Genomic DNA, 19355 nt, shown 5'->3' on the forward strand with positions numbered 1-19355 from the left:
TGGCCATCTGTTGAAAAAGTGGAGTTTTCCTTTGGGTCGTATAACTTATAGAAATACCTGGGTGAGGGAACACAAAAGACTTTCCTCTGTTGGTAACTCAAGTCTTGGGCTTAATGCTACATGAGTGTTGCAGGAAAGTTCGGTTGTGAAGTTGTGGACATGGGTTCCATACTAGGAGCTGTATGTATGGGACGTATACATCTTTTTTTTTTTTTTTAACTTGTCCTGTCCAGCATCATAGCAAGCAAAATGATAATCTGGTTGCTGTATCGTGCTGAACAAATTTGCTCTGCCAAGATCAGGCCTATGGGTAAGGCTCCTCTTGATAATCTGATACATTTATCTATTTATTTACTTTGAATCATGGAATCTATGAATCTTGCTGGACCTGACCGGAGGGGACAGAAAACGATGGAAAATAGCAAAAAGAGCAAAAGAGAAAGAAAAAAGGAGACAAAAATATCACAGACAGAAGGAAACGACCCTTCAATCCACACCATCACCAGACAACAAACTGTTACACCTGTACATGAACACACCAGAAAATTTCTTACAACTTTTACAAAAACAGAAACACACACACAGAAAAAAGAAGAGCTGCTAGTCATTAAGAGTTTTTTTTAATAATAACCAAATCAAAAAGACATAACAGCGACTTACTCACAGGAAAAATAAAAAAAAAGAGTTATCGCTTAGTATAGAAGCCCACTGGACAACTCAGTGACTGTCAGCATGCAGAGCATGAGGAACAAGGAGTGATTAGTGATGAAGAGCGGTGGGTAAGATCGTGCAAATGCGAGCACGCTTCTACGGAGGTCAGAGGCAGACCAGGGCCAGCGACCTGGGCCCCCAGCAGCAGCCCCAGAGCACCAACCCCAACTACCCCACCACGAAGACGACTCCAGCCCCATCCGAAGGGCAGCAGAGGAGAGCCCCAGCAAGAGCCCCCCACGGTCTTGGGGCACAGGTCCCAGTGAGCCAAGATCAGCAGCCGCCTGCCCCGCCAGGGACCGACCACCCAGGGCAGCCCAAGCGAAGGGCCCAGGGCCCCAGGAGCCCAGAGGCGGCCGCCCCACCCCCCAAAGGCAGAGGGCCCGCAACATGCCTAGGAGCCCCCCCCCAGACAGCCACCCGTCGTAGGTCAGCACACACCGCGATGTTCCAGCCGCACACCCCGGGAACCAGGGCGCCATCTACCCCCTCCCCCCACTCCCCACCTACTCCAATCTGCACCCCATAAAACCCCACACTCACACCCTCCCCTGTGCCGTACCCACAAGCACTCACCATCACACAGTCACATCACACATAACCCGCTGTTGAGGCAAAAAAAGTTACTCTGTCAAGGAATGAGGAGTCTGGTTCTGAAGTGAAGAATGATTACAAGTTTATTCGAACACAGAATTGAAATACAAAGAGTAGAACAGAATAGGAAAAATAGAAAGAATAGAATTGCAATTCCTGAGAGACTGCTCAGAGGTCTGACAGCACAGAGATCTGAACAGAATCTGATAAGAAACACACATGCAGCATCTTTTAAACAGAATGCTCACGTCACAGCACATCATGAAATACAAACAAAGAGATTGTCTGTTCCTCACACAGGATTAGACACTTCAGCAAACCTAATGAGCTTTTTCAGTTTATTGAGCACGTAAACAACCCCAGTGACATTAAGGCAGGATGCCCGGCTGGGTCATCCTGAGGCGCCTGGCTGGTATCAGATAAGTCACACAGGTCAGAGTGAACTGTTCTAAAGAATGCATCCACTTACGATAGCAACAGGCTACTCAGTATTAAACCCAATTACCAAGAACTTAAACAAGCTGTTTACCCTGAGAGGGATCAGTAGACACAATATAGTAAAGGGAATAATATGAAATTTCCACAACAATTCCCCTCTTTTGATCATAATGAAACCCATTTCATATTGATCACACCAGAAAAGAAAATTTCATAAGATTAAAGCATAAAAGAAAAAAACACAAAAATGCATCAAACAAGGATAACCACTGAGGCTGAGATGTACAGTGGATAAAAATGAGAACACCACAATCAACTAGTGAACCCAAAACTCTTACGGTGTCATCAACCCGCTAATGAACACATAAAAACAAAGAAAAAAAAAAAAAGAAATGGAACGAAAAAAAAATCAAAACAATGAAAAGAGAAATGAAACAAAGAAACAAAACACAGGAAACCCATAAAAGAGAAATGCAATACATGTAATGTAATTGTAGTAAAAAAAAAACCCTTAATGATTATATTCACAATCAAATCAAATCACCATTTTCCCAATATACATTCAGACAAAACATCAGAAGTCGAAAGTCACGAGGATTCGAGAAATTTCATCATAACTCTGAATGGAGAAATAAAAATCAACCTCAATTCAACACATGTAATTTCCAGCCAAAAAACACATCAGAATACATATGAATGAGAATAAGAGCAAACTAAGATGACTAAACAGAGAACTATCCACACAATCTAAACGTCATCATCACTAGAAAAATCAAGCGGAAGACCAGTATCATCATAACAGATCCGGGGAGTGTAAGCGGGAGGAGAAACCAGGAAATCTAACGGGGTGTTACAAAAGTCGCCTTGAGCACTAACAAACATCTGGAGGGAATGACCAGGAAACGCAGATGTTATCAGAACCTTGAGGCACCGGGGGAGGAAAGTCACCACAAGCCAGCAGGCAATGAGAACAGCAAAAATGGGGCCTAAAACTGTGAGCAAGATATGCCACCAGCCACCTGACTGAAACCAAGACCATAATTCAGAAGAAAAACCAGAGCTATCCCGAGCCTCCATCCCAGATAACAGATCTCTAAGGTGACATGAACAGAAGACAGATTAGTAGACATATCAGGAATGAATGTACAACACTCGTCCCCTATAACCTTGCAGGTCCCCCCCCTTTCAGCTAAGAGAAAGTCCAGAGCCATCCTATTCTGCAGGGTCATGACCCGGAGGGCCTTTAACTCAGGTCCTTCAGCAGCAGACTGTTACACCCACGGTGTAAGAAAGAGGCTCCGCCGATCCTTCATCCCAACTGCTGTCAGACTCTACAACAATCTGTAACACATGAACCCGGCTGTCATGTTGTAGTCTGTTTACACTGTTTACACAGTCACTTATACCGTCACCACATACTGTTATTGTTTTTTTTTTATGTTTATTGTGTTATATTTAACTCTTAAGTTTATCTATTTATTCTTTTTTTTTTCACTTTTTTTTGCTTTGCTGCTGTAATAAGTGAATTTCCCGTCTGTGGGATCAATAAAGTTTATCTAATCTAATCTAATGTAATCTAACACGTCGAACCCCTTAGTAAACAGAAAAGCGAGATTTTCTAAATCTACAGCAAATGCATCAATCTGCAACGCATTGTTAACTGTACCATAGTGTGGAAAAACCACCCCCAAGCACTGAGTTAGTGGTGGAGATACGCCCTTGTAGTCATACGAGGAGGAGCGAGAACCCCTTAGAGATCCGACAACACACGGAGGTGAGGGATGAGAAAAGATAGATAGCGTCTACCACACCAATTTCTAGGCAGATACAAAAAGGACTTTGAACTGCAAACCCAAACCATATTAGTTGGACAACTATAACCCTCAGGAGATGGAAAGAGAAGAGATAGAAAATGGAGATAGAAGAGTTAAATAGGGACAAATCAGAGAACACACGTAACATGTGCTATTAATCACTTTGGTTGTGGTCTGCTTAGCCAGTGCATACCACAAATTGTCATGTTCGTCATAACGATTGATGACATGGCGTCGCAGTCTGTGTAACTCAGGAACTGAAAACGTACCAGGTGAAGGTGAGGGCGGGAACAGGTGAAACTCCTGCTGTCAGGGCAGACAGCACGTACAGTAGCGAAAACAGTGCTGCTAAAACAAACAGAGGCAGACACCAACCTCTGCACTGAAACACCACCAAATGTGCAGGTGGGAGACGGTGTTGACGCATCCAGAGCTCCATTCCTTTTTCCCACAGGGGAAATGAACTGCACACCTTAAGGCAGGAAAAAGGTGTGCAAGCAGCAAACAGGCAGATCAGTGGTGGGCTCAGGTCAGAAGGAGCCAGGAAAATCCAGTTGTGTTGCTAGGCTCACCCGCTCTGTCCGGGGCCACGACGTCCAGTTGCTAGGCTCCTTCTCAGGCTAAGGGCCAGGCGATACAGCTGCACCCTCGGGGGGGCACCTGATGTGTCCCTGGACTCCAGGGGAATGGGCACCAGCCTGGAAGGGGTCCACAGAACCGCTGGGACCACAAGTGCATCCTTTTGAGGTTCTTAGTCAGGACCCAGTCTCCGGGACGGATCGAATGGCACACGGTTTTAGCAGGACGTGTAAACACGTCACGAACAAACTACAATCCAGCCATTCTGCATCAGAATGTGAAACCCATCCTCAGCTGGTTGTGGGAGAGCTGCTGATCCTGTGAAGCCTCAGAAAGCACATGGAAAAGGTTTCGCAATAAACCAACACTGAATCCTCACCAATGACGATTCCAGGTAGGGCCGGCTCAGTTCCAAGACCAGGAGGCCTGCTAGAGAGAACCTGAAATGGACTGAGGTCCAACCTTGTCCGGTTACACATCCTCATGCAGGTCAGGAGGAGGTAGAGAGCCGTCAGCATGCAAAGCAGAGAATGTGAAGAGAGAGGAACAGAGGGCAGAGGAGAGAGGGAGCGAGGAGGAGAAGAAGGGAGACATCAAGCGAGAGACGGCGGAGTGCTACAGACTGGAGTAACGGTGCCTGCTAAGGTCAGCAACCCGAGACACGTTCAAAACCAACTTACCGTCCGGTTTTTAGAACGGTGACTGCGTCGCCATAGCAACCAGCATTAGGAGAGAAAGATGTGGACAAAACAAACATTCTAAAACACATCAACATTCACTCAAACCACAGGACAGTGTCATACATGCACATAACCAACATAAACATATCAGATAATTTTTATTACAACATCTGCATGTTCCTGTAATCTAGAAAAAACAAGTTATTATGAAATGACCAAACTATACGACTGGATCCTGAAGGCCACTGCTCCGGTATCACCCCTGTGAAAGCAGCATCATCAGCAGTATGATAAGATGAACTAAAACAGCACATGCACCCGTATCCATGGTGATAATATCCTTCCTGTAAAAGTTTATCCCAGAATGTCATAAGTGTCAAAATCATGTTTGATTTTTCAAAATGTACATACACATATTCAAAAGAGATTTAGTATAGACGTCTTTTCCTGTAGATAGATCCACATCATCAGTCCTGCTTATCAGGAAAATAAAGGTGTTTCTGGTTAATAACATCAGAGTAGCAGCATTATGAAACACAGCAACCATCCCTGTGTGGAAGCAGAGTAGCGTCCTGGAGAAAATCCTGCTGGAAGGAAAAGGTCAAGTAAAGTCCGTCAGTTCGTTCAGGTCAGTCAGAACTTTGTCAGTTACGTCACTCGTTCTGCAGAAAAGCCAAATCAGAGCAGGTAGATTTTCCCTGCATGTAGGAGGATCCATAAAGGCCAATATCACATAGTTTTGGAAAGACATGAAGTCTGCTGGAGTTTTCTTAATCAATTTATTAAACTCCGAGATGATAAGGACATTAAATCAAGTTAAATAGCTTTTAATTATGTGTCCATCATCAGCCCAAATTTGCTCGAGCAGCTTTTCGCTTTTGTTCTTTTGCAAATCCTTTATTTTATTTTCCAAGAGAATCATTTTAAAACATCCATGGATATCAGATTATTATGAAATAGTTTGTATTTTTCCCCAGGTACATCTCTGTATTAATTCTTACAGTGCACCTTCCCATGTTATTTCAAATAGCAACAACAACCCAAAAAAACTATTTTATCTATATTAATGTAGGTTTGTGGAGCTAGTTTTTCAAGTTTCCCTCCTTTTACTTTAACTAATTTCCATCTGGTTATTTGGTGACCGTTAAAAGAGGAGCTCCTTAACTTTACTTTAATTTTTTTTTTATTCCCGTTTATTAATCAACATTTTCTCAAAGTGCCCGGGATTCATTTATTCGTTTTTAGACAGATTTCAGATCTTTAGTTTGCTTGGTTGAAATATAGATCAGGCCTTCAGTGTTTATTCTTTAAAGTAAAAATAGCACGTATTTTCCCTCTTTTATAGATGTTTGAGACCTTGATCTCAAAGAGCCATGTTATCCATTTTAACTTAGCAATGAGCCATGATAGAGCAATACCAAAGAAAATGATTCCAGTATATTTGGATGTGGCTGCTAATAACCCCTAAATGCAGCATGTTATGGTTCACACATGAGACCACGGCTCAAAGTTATTATGCAGCCTTTTTAAGAGCAAAATGGAAGCTGTTTCTGGTTTATTATAAATTATAGGTACCAAGATATTCAAAACCTTAACTTAACCCAACTGTGAGCAAAAATAAATTAATCGGGACACAGAGACACACAAGCAGTTTTGGTGCGAATTACGCACCCACTTAAAGTTGACAGGAAATCAGGGAAGTTGCAGTTCGCATCACCACACAGACCAAAGCAGGAAAACTGCTGTTCGGTATTTCCATAAATGCACATTAGGATCAGTATGGGGGCCTTTACACCTCTGGCAGAAAAAGGTTTTACTCACTCTCACTGCTTCAGCTGTAGGACTGAGAGAGAAACCATCTTATCAGATCCTGGGTCAGCGGTTAGACGGAGTAAAGTGGGGTGTCCTTCAAGCTGGATTCGCAGCAGAAGAAAAACATCACTGCAGGTTCAAGAGGGATAGAATTCCAGTCTTCGGCCTTCTCACACACACTCAACAACACGCTGACGTCATCAGTCACACCCATCCATCACCCTGCAGACACAGACTCAGAGTCACACACATTTACACCAGCCGGCTCACATTCATGCATTACCCCTGTTTCACTCACATAGCTGTAGGGAGGAGCATGCGGGATGGAATGCAGAAGCAGGAAGCATCCCTTCTGTTCTTCTGTCAAACTGAACACAGCTGCAGCCACGTGCTCATTCCACTTTACAGATGACACCTTTAAAGTTTCGGGAGAATGATTAAACCATTGTGTTTCAAATCTCTCATCGGGTTCCCGTGAGATGTTAGCAATGCACACACAGTTCTGAGCAGGGCTGGAGACAGAGGGCGAAGGATTTTACCTCAGTCAGCTGCTGCAGAAAAAATTTGGCTCGGGAACTCCCAACAGTAGCACACAGGATTTCCCAGGGGGTGTGTCCATGCTGTGATGACGGAGTCAGGGTTGGCCATAACTTTCACTCCATCAAGAAAAGATATGAGACAAATGTTTAACTGACACATCAAATCTCGACCCAAAAAGGTTAACCGGACAAACTTCAGACAGCAGAAATGAATGTTTAAATTTACACCCCAAGAGTAAATTACACCCAAGGGGTGCGGTCAACCATTCTTTCACGGTGGTCCCAGACGCAGAGATTGAATGCACAAAATTACCAGACATCTTAAGCGGCACAGGAAACTCAGAAGCCCTCAAAACTGATCTAGTTGCACCAGAATCTACCATGAATTCAACGGTCTTACCCGACACCTCGACTTGTAGGTTTGGGAAAATCTTGTAGGCCTCAGCAGTTAAATGCGTATTTTCGCTGCTATACGTCCCAGTCTTCGTCGGTATGCATCTGCTTTCGAGCACAGAGATGGCATGGTTAATTTTGTCAAAGTCAGAGGAAACAGCAAGCGTTTCTTCATTGCAACAGAGCGAGGGAAACTGCACGTGTTCATCAGTGTTGTGACCTTCAGCGGGTGTGTGTGGTGTGTGTGTGTGGGGGAGCTGGGTGTGTGTGTTGTGTTATCTGTAGTTTGTTTACATTTAGTGTCTGTGTGTCAGCAGCAGAGCAGGAGAAAAAAGAGAGAGAGCTTTCAGTTACTGGGTCAAAACTTTGTGTGTGTGTGCGAGTTACGTCACCCAGAGATGAGGGGCGTCTCCTTGACCCATCCTTGTCAGCCCCCCCCCCCACCCAGTCAGTCTGAAAGGGCAAGCTGCCGGCCCCCGTTTTGCTGGCGACGCGGACACTCAGCCTTCCAGTGTCCCAGCTGTCCGCAGATATGACATGCATCGTGATGGCGGCCCCGTCCTCGAAAACCACGCCCACGTCCACGTGGAAAGTCACGTCACGTGGAAAGCCGTCTGGCTCCGTTTGGGTTTGGACCAGACAGAGCTGAATACATTGTCATAGCAGCCAGGTGCAGCTCTTTGTCCCCCCTCAGCAGCTCCAGCAGCAGAAAAAAGGAAACTCATCAGCAAACTTTGGCCCAGACGTCAAAGGGGCAATTGGGTCGCAATCTTCAGCGACCTCGGTCTCCGTCCATGTTCGGAAGACCAGAATGGGTCCCAGTCGGACCAGCCACTTCGACCATGGGGCATGAGTGAGTGGTGGAATCAGAGTTCAGGCCATCTTTCCTCAGGGTCACAAGGGAGGTTCTGCTGCTTTTGTGAGGGGCTTTGGACTTTTTCTTTTCCTCTGTGGTCTGCGGATCAGGCTGTGTTTCGGCCTTGGGCGGTATCAGTTCAGGGGCAGCAGCTCCCGCCAGGGATGGATCGTGATCAGTGGGAGGAGGTGGCGGGACTGGGGGGAGGCAATCCAAGTCCGGATCCGGAGAGGCTCCCAGCATCGTCAGGTCTGGGCACGGGAATGAGGTGTTCTGGCCGCTCGGGCCCGATGGTGGACATGCAGGTAGAGAGGATACAATGAGTTAGTTTTCAGCTGAGAAAAGTGAGACACAGCAACAGAGGTTGTCGTCCGCTTATCATGGCTGTGGTCAGGTCGGTGCAGGTCAGTCTGTGGAGGTTCAGTAAGTTTTGGAAGAACTCTGGCGTTCTGTTTTCTCTGCCGACGCTCACATTCTGCGAGCCAGTTTGTTAAAGCCGCCTGATGTTTTCTAAGCGGTCCCAATCTGAGACCTTCACCCGTTTCTGTGGCTTTAATTTGTCCCTCATCCTATCTAAACCTTCTGTGGTTATTTTTAATGCCGCCGGGCTCAAAGAGCCTTCGGCTGGAAAAATACCATTCTGGATCTACACCGCACACATTTCCACACACATCTTCCCATACTTACGTTCCATGAACTCAAAGAGTTCACCGCGGGGCGTTGCCGGTGTTTTGGAGCTTACATTACCCATGTTTACACTTAAGCACGGGGAGGAATATTCCCACACCTTAGACTACAGACGTCTCTGTAGAATACGGAATAACGGCTAATCCGTCCGCCCTATCTCACTGCTTTCCAGCGAGAGACCCACTCACACCCTTGTGAAGGGATTTTAACCTGCCCAGATCTCCTAATGAGACCTTCAGGCCCGCTTCTAGTCTACGGAGCTCCCAAAATCCCTTGTGAAGGGATTTTAACCTGCCCAGATCTCCTAATGAGACTTACAGGCCTGCTCCTAGTAAGCGGAGCTCCCAAAAATCCCCCAGCTGCCCGTCTTCCTACTTTTCTAAAAAGGGAGAGATGTGTGTGTGCGTGAGAGCAAATTAAAATCCTAGAGTAATTTCTCACTCACCAGACTTCCTTGACAGGATGGAAGATGTTCGAGGTCCTGGCGGGCCAGTAAGGAGATCCACGAGGAGTCCCCCAGAAAACAAAAGCTGAGACGTACTCAGGTTGATCAGACACCCGTCGTAAAACCCGAAACTGACCACGCAGGAGCACTTCTGACACCAGGTTGTTGAGGCAAAAAAAGTTACTCTGTCAAGGAATGAGGAGTCTGGTTCTGAAGTGAAGAATGATTACAAGTTTATTCGAACACAGAATTGAAATACAAAGAGTAGAACAGAATAGGAAAAGTAGAAAGAATAGAATTGCAATTCCTGAGAGACTGCTCAGAGGTCTGACAGCACAGAGATCTGAACAGAATCTGATAAGAAACACACATGCAGCATCTTTTAAACAGAATGCTCACGTCACAGCACATCATGAAATACAAACAAAGAGATTGTCTGTTCCTCACACAGGATTAGACACTTCAGCAAACCTAATGAGCTTTTTCAGTTTATTGAGCACGTAAACAACCCCAGTGACATTAAGGCAGGATGCCCGGCTGGGTCATCCTGAGGCGCCTGGCTGGTATCAGATAAGTCACACAGGTCAGAGTGAACTGTTCTAAAGAATGCATGATAGCAACAGGCTACTCAGTATTAAACTCAATTACCAAGAACTTAAACAAGCTGTTTACCCTGAGAGGGATCAGTAGACACAATATAGTAAAGGGAATAATATGAAATTTCCACAACACCACCCACCATGCCCCGCGGGGGACACCCCAGGCGGACCAGAGGACAGCAAGCCCCAAGCACTCCCGCTTGACCCAGCACTCACAGAGCCAACAGCCCACCAGTGCAGTCACCCCGGTACCCGGTCCCGGGGCACCCACCCCACCCCGCCTGCCCCCGGCCACACACAGGGGGAACGGGAGTGTGAAGGGTCCCCAAAACCCTCTCACTCCTGACTGTTTATATAGTGTGTGTTGTGTGCATTTAAAATTGAGGGGCAGTGACCGCAATGAGACGGGAGCCGGGCCACCTAAGTGGCCCCGCCCAACATGCACCGCTTGCCATGCCCCCCAGGTGTTGTTTGTGTGTTGTGTTTCTTGTGTTTTGGTGTCTTGGTGCAATTAAAACTGAGAGGCAAGTCGCCACGGGGTGCAACTTCCCTCTGGATGCTGAGCCTCTAGTGGCATTAGGCACCCCCGCTCCCCAGGAGCCCCCCCCAGGGCAAGACAGGCCAGGAGAGGCCGCCCCCCACGACTGGGCCATTCAGGGACCACAGCCAGTGAGCCGTCACCAACCCTAGAAAGTACCCACCCTCCCACATCCCTAACAGGGAATGAGAGGATGGGGACAGCTGCAGACCCACGGCCCACCACCCCCAGGCCCTCCCAGCCCCCCCAGTTGCACTTAACCCCGCCCCAACCACACACAGAAACACATGCACACGCCTATTTCCTTGCACACTCCCGGTCATCCTAACTCATATATGCCCTCTCAGACCCACCCACACAATATAAACACTCACATAGCATACTACCCTCCCACTCTCACTCCCCAGACACACCCCCACTCATCCTAATACATGCATACGCACGCACACCAACATACCCCCACATCCAAACAAACACCATCCAAAGTATAGACACACAGACACAACATATAAGCATTCCTTTCTCACACCCCAGCACCTCCCCCTATAATCCAAGGAATCCCACTCAGCCCTCCTTCAAATCCCTACACCCCCCCTGCCCCCGGGCCATACCCTGGGTCCCAGAGCATCAACCAGACACCAGGGCATGCACCAACCCACACCACAGCAGCACATCCGGGCAGACCCAGACCCCCGCCACATACGGACCCCACCACCCCGGAGGGAGGAGGACCACCCCCAGGCACCAGAGCCCAGAACCCCCGCCCAGCCCGCCTCGGAATAGCCCGGCCGCCCGGCCTAGGACCGACACCCACCAACCCAGGTACCACCAGTGGCCTCAGTCCCCGCCACGAGGCGACTCCAACCGTTGGCCCCCACAGCCCCCGACGGGGCCAGACCCAGAGCCACCCCCATCGCAGAACAGCTCGGTCCCGCACCACGAGCAACCACAAAGAACCTGCAACCACCAGTCACTCCCGGCCATTTCCCAAACCCCTATAGCAACAAGGTCACAGTCCTCCACCTACACTAAGTGATGGAACTAAGCACAGGGGACCAGAGGGAATGAGATTCAGCTAAATAGTTCTTTGAGGAGGCAGACATTGTCTCACTACTGATGTCAACTAAGAGATTCCTAAACTGCTGAATACACAGATTATTTTTGTTTTTCCAGTTCACAAGGATAGTTTTCTTTGCAATGCATAATGCTGTGCGTATCATGTGTGCAGAGTTAATTGCCATATTAATGTCACCCAAGTCACCTAGTAGACATAGTGCAGGGATTGTAGGAATATTACATTTAAACCATGTTGACATGTCCACACATACCTGAAGCCAGAACCTGCGGACAGCTGTGCAGGACCACAAGGCATGGAGATAGTTGTCAGGTGTGTTTTCATTGCAGTGTGTGCAGATGTTTGATTGTGACAGACCCATCCTGAACATCCTTTGTCCTGTATAATGAGTTCTATGCAGAATTTTGAATTGTATTAGTTGCATATTTGAATTCTTAGTCATTTTAAAGGTGTTTAAACATATTTGTGACCATTTATCTTTATTAAAGTTACTGGATAAGTCACCCTCCCATTTTGAAGTTGGAAGACAGATTGAGTCTTCTAGTTTGAATAATAGTCTATGTGTTTTTGATAATAGCTTTGGGGCATTGAGATTCATGAATTCTGCCACCCTAATAGGTAGCTGTAAGTTTAATTGATTAATGATATATTTTTTACATATAATAGATTTAAGCTGGTGATATTCTAAAAATTTTTTGCTACTGATTCCATATTGTGAAGTGAGAATATTAAATGACAAGAAGTTTCCATTTTCTATTATATGTTCTAACTGTTTTATTCCTTTATTTTTCCATTGAGTAAAATTGATAAGCTTTTTGTTTTGCAGGATGTCAGGGTTGTTCCAGAGGGGTGTAAACTTACATGGGAAAAGTGAGGATTTGGTTATTTTTAGAAATTCCCACCAAGCCACTAAAGAGGAACTGATATTAATGCTTTTAAAACACTTATATGTTTTGATGGTTGAGCTGATGAATGGCAGGTCAGAGATAAACAGATCCTCACACAATGCTTGCTCTACATCTAACCATGATTCATCCAGACTGCTAGGTTTAAGCCATTTGGAGATATACACTACCGTTCAAAAGTTTGGGGTCACTTCCCTATTGAATCCAATGGCAAAGTGACCCCAAACTTTTGAACGGTAGTGTACTGCAGCTTGTTAGCTAAGAAAACATGATTAAAGTTGGGTAGCTCCAATCCGCCTCTATCTTTAGTCTGTTGTAAAGTTTTTAGACTGATACGTGATGGCTTATTTTTACATAAAAATTTAGATTTATGTGAGTCCAGTGACTTAAACCAACTGGAGGATGGTTTAGTGGGTATCATTGAAAACAGATAGTTTACTTTAGATAGAACCATCATTTTAACTGTGGCAACCCTCCCCATGAGTAATATGGGAAAAGCGCCTCCACCGTGAGAGATCATCCTCTATTGCTTTAAGTAGCTGGACATAATTTAGCTTTGTTAGTTCTGATAGCCTGGGGGAAATGTTTATGCCTAGATATCTAATGTTTCCAGACTGTATTGTAGTATTGGGTGTGTTTTGTAGGTCACAGTTGATGGGCATAATAATAGTCTTAGACCAGTTAATAGAGTAGTCAGATATTGATGAGAATGTGTTAATAAGTGTGATTGTCTGGGGGAGAGATGTCGGTGAGTTCTGGAGGAAAAGTAATACATCATCAGCATAAAGACTTATCTTATGTTCTATATTTTTGGCATGGATTCCTTTAATCTCTTTATTTTGTCTTATGGCAGCAGCTAGGGGTTCAATAAAAATAGCAAAGAGTAACTGAATGGAAGTGTCGAGTTTTTACCTGGTTTTAATAGTAGAGTATTGGACTTATTTTTTATGGGTTCGTTTTCTTTTTTCACACACTTCCCCCTCTTTTTTGTCATTTTCTTCCCGCTTTATTCTTCTTTTCCTCTCTCTCTGCACTCTTTTTTGTTTTTCTTTTTTTCTAGCTGCCACCTCACGGAACCATATAACACTAATGCTAAGCTGCACAGTACATTTAGTAATACCTGTATATGTAACCCAACACTCACATTTATTAATTCAAGTACATTTAATAACATTCAACACAGGCACACAACATTACGCATACATATTCATACACTTACACACACACACACACACACACACACACACATACACATTTATATCAACAAGAAGCATCCAACACTCACTTTTTCACCACAAGCATTACCATCCTTAGATTTATCACGTGGAATGTGCACGGAGCTGGGACCAGGGAGAAGAGACTAAAAATCTTTAATAGATTAAATGATCTGCAGGCAGACATTGTGTTCTTACAGGAGATTCATATGACAAAAACATCAGTTAATGCTCTCTCTACAACCCAGTTTCCTCATGTTTACTCAGCCTGTTATAACTCCAGACAGAGAGGGGTAGCCATTTTGATAAATAGAAAAATAACATTCACAGAAATCAGCGTTATCACAGATCAAGGAGGGAGATTCATCATAGTAAAATTATCTATTCAAAATATGAAGTTATGCTTAGCTAACTTATATGGCCCAAATGTTGACGATCCCTCCTTCTTTCACTCTTTCTTCACATCACTTTCTGAACACACAGATAGCACACTGATCACAGGAGGGGATTTTAACATGGTTCTGGGCTCAGCTGATAGATCTAGTAACACTGTAAATCATCGAAAATGGCAATCCACAAACACTGTAAAACAATATATGGAAGATTTTGGACTTTGCGATATATGGCTGTCTTATCACCCTAATATCAGAGAGTACACCTTCTTTTCCTCAGTTCACCATTCATACTCTAGGCTAGATTATTTTCTGGTTAGGAGCTCTTTGGTGAGTGAGATTTCAGAGACCCAGATTCACCCTATCACTATCAGCGACCATGCCCCAGTTTCCTTTATTTTAAGGAACACGAGAATCACACCACCGACTAAAAGCTGGAGATTTAATACAGCATTGCTTAAAGATCCCGACTTTATCAGCTACTTCACAAAAGAATGGGCTATATACTTAGAAAACAATGACAAACCAGGAGTCTCAGCATGTGTTCTGTGGGAAGCAGAGAAAGCGGTAATGCGAGGCAAAATCATCTCTTTTGCGTCACATAAAAAAAAGAACGAAAACTCAAAAATATTAGAATTAGAAATAAGAATTAAATCATTAGAGGACGCCTACAGTGCTTCACCAGATGAACCAACGATGAACCAAATAAGGAAGGCTAGACTGGAATTAAATGAAATAATCAACAAGAGAACAGAATTTCTGGTGCAAAGATTACGCTTGGAGACATTTGAACACAGTAATAAATCCAGAAGATTTTTAGCTAACCAGTTAAAAATAAATAAGGAAAAATCTACCATATCGGCTGTTAAAGATTCAATAGGTAATATTACGCATGACCCAGATGCAATAAACAACATCGTTAGAGATTTCTATAAAACTCTGTATACATCACACTTAGATCCATCAGACAATGATATCCATCATTTTCTTAACAACATAGATCTTCCAGGTTTACAGCAGGAACAAGTCACGGCCTTAGATTCCCCCCTCACAGTGGAGGAGCTACATGAAGCCCTTAAATATATGCCCTGTAAAAAAGCCCCAGGTCCGGATGGCTTTCCAGCAGAGTTCTATAAAGAATTCTGGTCAACACTGGCCCCAACATTTTTCAAAATGGTGACACAAATAAAGGAAAATGGTTACTTACCCCCAAACATAAACTCTGCCACCATTACTGTACTATTAAAACCAGGTAAAGACCCCACAATACCATCTAGCTACAGACCCATATCACTGATAAATGCTGACCTTAAAATAATTTGCAAAGCATTAGCTGGAAGGTTAGAGAAAGTAACTCCTCTCATTATACACCCTGATCAAACAGGCTTTATAAAGGGCAGATATTCCTCTGTTAACATGCGGAGACTAATTAATATAATAGATTATTCTACCATCAATAACCTGGAAACAATAATAGTTTCTTTAGATGCAGAGAAAGCTTTTGATCGTGTTAACTGGAAATATTTACTAGGTACTCTAAACAGATTCGGCTTTGGACCATCTTTCATTAACTGGATTAAAATCTTATACAGTTCTCCTAATGCGAGTGTTAGAACAAATGACCAAACCTCTCCAAGTTTTAATCTACAAAGGGGTACCAGACAAGGTTGTCCACTATCTCCCTCACTTTTTGCTATATTTATTGAACCGCTAGCCACTGCAATTAGACAAAATAAAGCTATTAAAGGCATTCAGTCCAAAAATATATTTCATAAAATAAGTCTTTATGCTGATGACGTTTTACTATTCCTCCAGAACTCACAAACCTCTCTATCTGAAACAATCTCACTAATTAATAAATTCTCATCACTGTCGGACTACTCCGTTAACTGGTCTAAGAGTACAGTTCTACCCATCAATTGTAGCTTTCAAAATCTACCCAGCATCACCTTAAAATCAGGTAACATTAGATACCTGGGTGTAAATATTCCCTCCAGGCTCTCAGAACTAACAAAACTTAATCACACTCACCTTCTTAAGACTATAGAAGATGATCTTGTTCGCTGGAAATCTCTACCCATTTCACTCATGGGGAGAGTTGCCACCATAAAAATGATGGTTCTACCCAAAATCAACTATTTGTTTTCTATGATTCCTATGAAACCCCCCTTTACCTGGTTTAAATCGCTAGAATCACACATCTCCCGATTTCTCTGGAAAAATAAACCACCCCGGATCAGTTTAAAAACTTTACAGAAGCCGAAAGATAGAGGAGGATTAGACCTGTCTAAATTACTTCCTAGCTAATAGATTGCAATATGTCCTAAAATGGCTCAAACCTAGTCAACTAGGGTCTGGGGCCTACCAGGCCCTAGACTCCCTGGGCTGCCCCTGGTGGGGGTGGGGGTGGGGGGTGGGGAGGGTTGGGGGATGAATGGGTAAGGGTTGGGGTAAAGAGGGTTTTTTTTTTGTTTTTTTTTTTGGTTTTTTTTTGGGAGGGGGGGACCTGCGGACATGTTCTCGTCCCTAGGGTGCCTAGCCTTGGTGTTGGGTTGGCGTGGCCCACGGTGGTTTTGCCTGGGGCGGTCGGGCCCCATCGGGCTCCTGGGTGGGGCTTTGCTGGGGGGAAAGGGTTGCCCTTGGGCCTGTGGGGCGCCTGCCCTCCGTGCGGCCCGCACCCCAGCACCCGGCGCCCGCTGGGCCTGCTCGACATCGCCCTGGGCTACCCGGTGCCCCTGCCCCATCGCGGTTCCGGTCTGGGGGCCCCTCTGCTCTGGTCCGGGTGGGCCGCTGCTCTGTCTGCTTTGGCTGTCCCGGGCTTGGTACTCTGTGGACCTGCTTGGCCTTTGGGGCCTCAGGCTCCCCCCGTCCCCAGCTGATGCTTCGGGGTGCTGCGTGATCGCGGCCCCCTTGCCGGTACACATTTCCTTCTTGTTGCATGGCCACAAGTGCATGCTCACAAACGTGCTCGTCTCTCCAGCCGCTTCTCACTAGATGTAGCTGATGTTTGTGTGTTGGTATGTTTGTCTGCAGGTACGTTTGATGACTATTGTAATTTTTTATATCATCATCATCCTATCTTTCTTTCGGTATCATGTAGTACTGTGGTAGTTTATATTGTTGTTTTTTTTTGTGATATGTTCTGGGCAGCATAGACAACTGTTATTTCCACATTTTAATCCTGTCCTTTTCTCCCTTTTTTTCTCTCTCTCTCTTCCTCTGTCTCCCTGTCAGGTTCGGCACTAACATATAAGACTAAAAAAAATAAGATTACAATAAAAATAATAAAAATATCAAGGGCAGCCATGTATATAACATGTCTCCCTTGGTAGAGCAAATCTGTCAAGCAAAATATGGCACACAGACCACTGTTCTGTATGTTAGGATGTAAAAAGAAAAAAAAAAAGAAAAAAAAAAAATAGTAGAGTAATATTGGCTAGGTTCATATTTGAAGGTATTTTTTGTTTTTCCCTTATTTCTGACCAACTCAGCCTAACCAAACCAGCTACTGGTGCCTCACTCTGCTCTTTCCGCTGTCTAAATGAGGACGAAGTCTCTAAACTTCTAGTCAGCTCAAACCCACAACCTGTCCTCTTGATCCTGTTACCTCTGACATCCTGCACAGCATTTTACCTACAGTCAAAACTGCAGTAACCCATATTATCAACTACTCTCTTAAATCTGGTGTCTTTCCTTCTGCCTTCATGCAAGCTCGGGTTACCCCGCTGCTGAAGAAATCCACACTCAACCCAGCCCAGGTTGAAAACTACCGGCCGGTCTCATTGCTTCCATTCATGTCTAAATTACTAGAGCATGCTGTCTTCAGTCAGGCCTCACAGTTCCTCCAAGACAACAACCTGTTTGATCCATATCAATCTGGCTATAGGCATGGTCACTCTACTGAAACTGCTCTCCTGTCAGTTACTGATTCCCTACGGCTTGTCAGATCCACTGGTCAATCCTCAGTCCTTATACTGCTGGACCTGTCGGCTGCCTTTGACACGGTCAACCATCATATACTGTTCTCCAAACTCTTGGAGCTTGGCACCTCAGGATCTGTCCTCTCGTGGTTTACGTCCTACCTCACAGGGAGATCATTCAAAGTCTCTTGGCAAGGGGGAATGTCCAGATCACATGGGCTGACAACAGGGGTGCCTCAGGGCTCGGTGCTTGGCCCTCTTCTCTTTTCACTATACACCTCCTCACTCGGTCATTAGCTCTCATGGTTTCTCCCACCACTGCTATGCAGATGACACTCAGCTTTTCCTTTCTTTCCCACCTGACGACACAACCGTCTCAATGCAAATATCAGCATGTCTTGCTGATATCTCTGCATGGATGAAGGATCGCCACCTTCAGCTAAATCTGTCCAAGACTGAGCCTATTGTCTTTCCAGCCAATCCTTCTTTACCGCCACAGATAAGTGTGCAGCTTGACTCAATCACACTTGTGCCTACGTCTTCTGGACTCTGTGGTTTCCCTGGATGGATTTAAACTTTCGCGCGCGGATAGGAGTGCGGCGGAGAGTGGTAAGAGGAAAGGCGGGAGACTCGCGGTGTATGTCAACGAGAGATGGTGCAACCCGGCGCACGTCTGTGTAAAGGAACAGCTCTGCACCCTGGACATTGAGTTACTCGCTGTGGGCATGTGGCCGTATTACCTCCCGAGGGAGTTTTCACACGTTATACTGTTCAATGTGTACATCCCTCCCTCGGCTGATGCAGCAGCTGCTTGTGAGCTGCTCCACAGCACAGTGACTCGGATGCAGACTCGCCACCTGCAGTCCCTCCTGCTCATCAGCGGGGATTTCAATCACACCTCGCTCTCTGCCACTCTCCCTACTTTCGTCCAGTACGTGAAGTGCCACACCAGGGAGAACAAGACGCTGGACCTACTGTATGCTAATGTGAAGGACGCATACACCTCCGCCCCCCTCCCCCCGCTTGGACGCTCTGACCACAACCTCGTACATCTGCTCCCTGAATACACACCCAGGGTGAGAAGACAGCTGGCACGGAAGAAGTCTGTGAAAGTGTGGACCGATGAGGCCAATGAGAGACTGAGAGACTGTTTCCAAACCACAG

General features: G+C 45.2%; 1 protein-coding gene and 1 long non-coding RNA gene across 2 annotated transcripts in view; both read left to right on the plus strand.

The window, feature by feature from the left end:
* Positions 1-19355, plus strand: part of LOC121654244 (deleted in malignant brain tumors 1 protein-like) — a 240805-nt gene that overhangs the window by 214459 nt on the left and 6991 nt on the right. The gene's annotated exons all lie outside the window — the stretch shown is intronic.
* Positions 2595-13442, plus strand: LOC121655800. The gene is made up of 3 exons (XR_006013307.1): positions 2595-2995; positions 12073-12076; positions 13433-13442. It is a non-coding gene; the product is annotated as an uncharacterized LOC121655800 (long non-coding RNA).

This window comes from Melanotaenia boesemani, chromosome 2 (assembly GCF_017639745.1).
Source record: "Melanotaenia boesemani isolate fMelBoe1 chromosome 2, fMelBoe1.pri, whole genome shotgun sequence".
Classification (NCBI taxonomy): Eukaryota; Metazoa; Chordata; class Actinopteri; order Atheriniformes; family Melanotaeniidae; genus Melanotaenia; species Melanotaenia boesemani.